Below are 5753 nucleotides of genomic sequence, written 5' to 3'. Positions count from 1 at the left end.
GAGAGGAAATGCTTCTGAAAGATTGTGTCTCGGCCATCCGTTTCTCGAACACCCTGTAGTGCGAGAAATCCAACGGAGGAGATCGAGTCTTGTGGGGAAAAGTGCGCAAAACTCTATAGAGTGTACAAACTAATCATGATTAGCCATGCCCCCGGTTATGGACATCTTGAGTATATGGTTCTTGAATTATCCTGTTGATCGCATCACGTTACTTAATTAATTTGTTGGGTTGTAAACTTTTAATTGGGATTGAGTTGGAGGAACCTTCTCAATGTTTTTCAACAACTTTGTAGTTAAATAAAATCTATTCCTTTGTAGTAGGGAAAAATTGGCTTTTCGCATAAACATTACAACCATAGAGCTTTTCCACCAGCCAAATATGCATGTAGTGATAGTTATTATTCATCATTATCCTATGGTGTGAATTTGCCAGTACATTCAATGTACTGACTCTTTGTGGCTGCAACATCTCATGTTGCAGGAAATCTTACGACGAGTAAGTGATATGTTAGGGTTACGATTCCTACACTCAACTTTGTCGTTGGTGTTGATGGGAATCCACAACCTTGTTGTTACTTCTGCTATATGGATTGAGGTAATAGTATTTACGTTACTTTATACATGTGATTTACCTCTGTTATAAATCATCGAGTACTGTGCGTGTCAGCATACCGATCCAGGGATGACACTTAAGCATAGAGACTTGACCGTCTGAGGTCGGGTCGCTACAAGATCGTATCAGAGCACATGTTGACTGTAGGACGTGACCCCTAGAAACTGGCAAGCCCATGGGAAAGATTTTCTCTACAAATTCTTTTTCAAAAGATCTGTTACCTCTCTTCTCTTCTGAGCTTATTCAAATATTCCCTTTTAGTGAGACTATACCCCTTTCCCCTTTTGACCACATGAAGATTCAACAGATGGGACCACTCCAAGAAGAACAAGATATCGGACAACTAAGACCACTTCAGAATGAAGAGGATTTTACCGTGCATTATAATAATGGAAACTACAACAGTTGAAGACTCCGAAGACTAGGAGAATTTGAAGGCTCTGAAGAATTCCCAGATTTGCATGACCTAGGAAGCCTACCCTTATGGAACTTGGCAAACTATGGAGGCTGTCAATACCTGGGATCAAGGTGTATCGGAGAAAGACCAGAATATGGAGCATTAGAACTCAAAGTTTTGTCAAGAAAACCCTAAGGCAGGAGAGATCAATTATGGAATTAAAGCTCGTGGCAGTAACATGGTCATAGACACGGCTAACCATGGTGTTATCACCCGCTTATGCTATTGCCACCGTACTAAGTTAAGCAAGCATTTCTTCAGAAGGATTGAATGGAAGAAGGCTGATGGAGTATCTATCAGCAAAGGATGCACTTTTAACCTTAGCTGGTGTAACGCTAGGATCTGGAGTATTACATGAAGAAGTTTAAGATGGACCTGCAGGAAGCCGTATTTGACAAGGAAGCATTTCGTGAAGAACTCAGGACCAAGAAGCTGAAAGTAGCGAAGCTAGGGGAGCAAAACCTTGAGATACCAGAGATTCGTCAGTAACTGCAGGATAGTAGAACCAAGGTTCATGCCAAGGATGTTGAAACCCAAAAATTTGGAATGCAACTCCAGAATATTAAAGGACGTCACGAGAAACTTTTTGTCAACAGAGAGGATCTGGCAAAAGAACTTGAGAAGGACAAACACGACCGGAAGAAGCCATCGGAGACATGAACAAGACTTTAAGAGTTTGGTGACTTTGAAGATTTATTTGACCTTTAGAAGACTAAACCCCTGTTATATACCTACGTTAGATGCGACGTTTGTGAGCTGTCATTTGTTTGATGTTTTTCTGACAGCCACAAAAAAATCTGTCTTTTCAAAACTATTGTTTGTATTGTGTGTATCCCTCTCTATCTCTCTCATCTCACCCCAAAACCCATGGACCCAATAGAGGGTGAATGGAGATGAACCCATATTTTCTGGACCGATGACTCAATTGGAGATGGACCGATGGATTCAGAACATGGAGGATCACATGAAGAATAACCCTATAGCTGGAAAGGTTATGACCCAACATACTCTTTAGTGCTTTGAAAGAGGTGCTGCTACTTGGTGGAGGATGTACCAAACCATCAATGGATGGCAAGGAGTAACCACTTGGAAAGAATTTAAGTTGAGTCTGCAAAGATATCGTCTTGTGTCCCAGAAGTTGAGGCCTTATGGAAATAATATGAAGAAACCTTGTGCATGCAAGATTTGTGGAGAAATAGGACACACCCATAAAGAACACAAGGATGAATGCCCTAATTGTGAAGGAAGTCACACAGGTGAAGAATGCCCAACTAGGCAGATTACTTGTTTCTTCTGTGAAGGAACAACCCACTACCCTGCTCAGTGTCACATTTACCCTATGGTACAAAGAACCATCCAGCAGGAGAAGGAAGCAATGAAAGGAGCCCTCACGGAAATTTTAGAAGAACCTGTGATGGATGAAGAGGTGGAGGACACACCTAAAGAAGAACCAATTAAAGCCTGCACCAAGTCATGTTATTCATGTGGAGAAGAAGGACACATCTCCCAGAATTGTTTGAATGGGGATTTAGTAGAATTCCCGACAGAGGAAGTAGAGTATGACCCATAGGAAATAGAAGCCCTGATTGGAACGAAAAAGTCCAGGAAGAGAAGTAGATTGGATACCAGGAAGGACCTGAGTCATATCACCTGTTTCAGGTACAAGGAGACAAGGCACTACTTCAGCAGTTTCCCAAAAGCCAAGGACCCAAGGAGGCTATGTAGTCATAAGGAAACCACGAGACTTGTCGGAAGTAATATGTTTTCGTTGTAATGAAGCAGGACACTTTGCCAGAGATTGACCCAAGGAGAAGGAGGCTTGTGATAATTAGTTGTGTCTATGAGAAGTATAGTAGTAGTGGAGGGAACATTTCTTTTATATTGAGGTGTTGAGTTGAGGCATGTAATGGAAATCCAGGAGACTGAAATGATTGGAGGATCCATATTGTTAGCATCTTTGGAACTGATTGGATTTTATGAGTTGTTACTCCATGAAGAAAGATTTTGACCATTTTCGAGGATATGAGAAAATTGGTTTATGGATGAAATGGAGCATTTTAAGGGTGGTAGTACCCTGTGAGGACACTTGACCATTGGAGAAGATAATGATATTCCACGGAGTGGATTTCGGACAAAATAAGTATGAGTTTTGTCTCGATATGTGGGGTATCCCAAAAATATGAAGGAATGAAGTACTATTGGATATAAAGGAGATATGATGTTGGTAATATGAAGCAATTGTAATTCCATGATGAGTCTGAGTAATCACGTCTTAGTTTTAGTACTCGTAGAAGGAAGAGAGACAATACAATTGGATGGATTTAAGTATGCTAGAAAGCTGGATGTTGGAATAATGATCAGTTGCCCCGAGGATGAGTTCAAGGCTTACAAGTGATGAGATGGGCCATAACCCACAGGCCCCAGGACCTGCCAAGAAGCAAGCACACTCTTGCTAAAGGAAAAACCCTGGAAGAGGATATGCCTTTATCAACAGACGATCTTATAGGAGTTTAAGCAAAACCTGAGAGTTGTGAAGGAATGATAGATGTTTGTATGGCTTACAGAATCAATGGATTCAAGAGAAATCCTGTAATGCTGGTGAGGACGACCGAGTGTTAGAATGCGAGATTCGCTAAACCATATACAGGGTAATGATTTGGGTGCGGGATGGATTGATCACCATACCGACTTACTCTTATTATTCGCTTTGCTATATGGGATGGTAAATCTGAGTGAATCACCCATAGTAGAGAGACGACGATCAAAACCTTGTTTGAACCCTAGAATGGTATAAGTATTTTTCCCTTGTACAAGGCAGCTCTTGCCAATCGTAGGATATATAGTGAGGTTCAACCCAGACCCATTTCCTGCAGGAGAAACCATAAATTGTTGACCACCATGAGATATCGATAGTGGTTTAGTATTGGCGCCAGACCCATCAGCTAAGAAGATCCAGTCTCGGAAGAATCCTACCAAGATAAAAGGACACAAGAATTGAAGTAAAGGTTATGCCACTACCGGAAGAGCCCAGAGAAGGAATTATACTGAAGATCTGAGAAGACCGGCCCTGTCAAGAATAAGGATGGAGTATATGAGTATTGATGCGACCGTAACAATGATTCTAAGGGTGGTAGCACCCCAGACCCCCTGTGATGATCGATGGATTTTGAGAAGACCCCAAACCTAACCTATTTCTTTCTAGCCTCTCCGAATCTCGAGGACGAGATTCATTTTAAGGGTGGTAGGTTTGTAACATCCCAAAATTCTAAATTTTGGAATGTTATAATAAATAGATAGTTATGATTGATTGTTTGATTGATTGTGTGTAGTTGAGTGAAATTTGAAACTTTTGGAAGTTAAATGAGAGGGAATAAAAGGACTTTCCCAAACTTTCATCTTTGCCTTCTGATCTACTTGAATTCAAATTCTTTTCAAATACAAAACCCTGGAGAGAACATGAAATGACTTCTTCCATTTAAATAAATGAAAAGGGTTTTGAAAAGATTTGAATTTTATTTGGAAATATTTTCCAAATCAGAAACTTTTTCAACTCAACGATTTTCATGAGAGTAGACAAAATGACTTCTTCAAAACATATGACATATGAGTTGGAAGTTTCAAAGAATCAAATTTAAAGTCCCTTTGAAATTATTTTCAATTTGGAGTTATTTGGGTTTATTCAAATTATTGTTCTCCAAAAAATAAAATATATGGAAATTAGGGTAAAATGATTCCCTACATCAGAAAATTGGAGAGAAATAAATTTGAATTAATTTAGGTATTTTTAAAATGATTTTTACTGGGTTTTATTGCATCAGTAGCACTCTTTGCTTTATTTAAAATTGTGTGGATTTTATTTGACATTAGAAAAATGTTTGCGTTATAGAAAATCTTTTTCTGAAAATTTTGATATATTATATGCCTAAGAAATATTTTTATTTTCTTTTTATTTTATCCTTTTCGTCTGAATTGTTTTTAAAAAAATCCCGCCCTACTCAGCCGGCCCAGCCAACCGGGCCAGACCAAGCCCAGCTAGCGTTGCGCCCCATCTCCGAGCTTGGGACGAGTCCCGAGCTTGCATGCCGTCCACCGCCGCCGTGGCCGACCCGGCCACCTCCGTGCCGCCTTGCCTTGCCCCCTCGCCCACGCCATCACCTCGCCCCGCCACCTTTAAATAGCGGAGCCGCCCCGCCCGCTCCCCCTTCCTGTCGCGAAGCCGCCCTCGCGTCACACCGCCGCCGCCGCACTTTGTCGCTACTCACCGCGCCGCCACTGCAGTGCTGCCGCTCTCCGCTCGCTTGCGCCACCGCTGCTCGCCTGCATGTCGCCCCGCGCCGCACAGACCCTCTGTCGTCTCGCCGTTGCCGCCCCGCAGCCGTCGGAGTTGACCGCCGGGCCGCCGCGACGATCACGCCGTCGCCGCCCGATCTAACCGTTGTCTCCGCCACCGGTTTTCGGCGAAAACCGACCCAACTGGTATAAACCACGAACCGCCCCGGTTTATTTATTTTTTATTTGTTTTCGGTTTTATCGTTAGATCGTTTTTATTAGGTTTAGTTATATAGCGAACGTTCACTGGTTAGGCCTCTGTAGTGGACGAATTCGTCGTTTATGCTTCTGTAGCGAACGTTCGTTCGATAGGATTTTTCTTTTTATTTTAGTTTTCTGTCAGGGACCTATTCG

This window comes from Triticum dicoccoides, chromosome 7A (genome assembly GCF_002162155.2).
Source record: "Triticum dicoccoides isolate Atlit2015 ecotype Zavitan chromosome 7A, WEW_v2.0, whole genome shotgun sequence".
Classification (NCBI taxonomy): Eukaryota; Viridiplantae; Streptophyta; class Magnoliopsida; order Poales; family Poaceae; genus Triticum; species Triticum dicoccoides.
The sequence above is the reverse complement of the archived record's forward strand: the minus strand, read 5'-3'. Positions refer to the sequence as shown.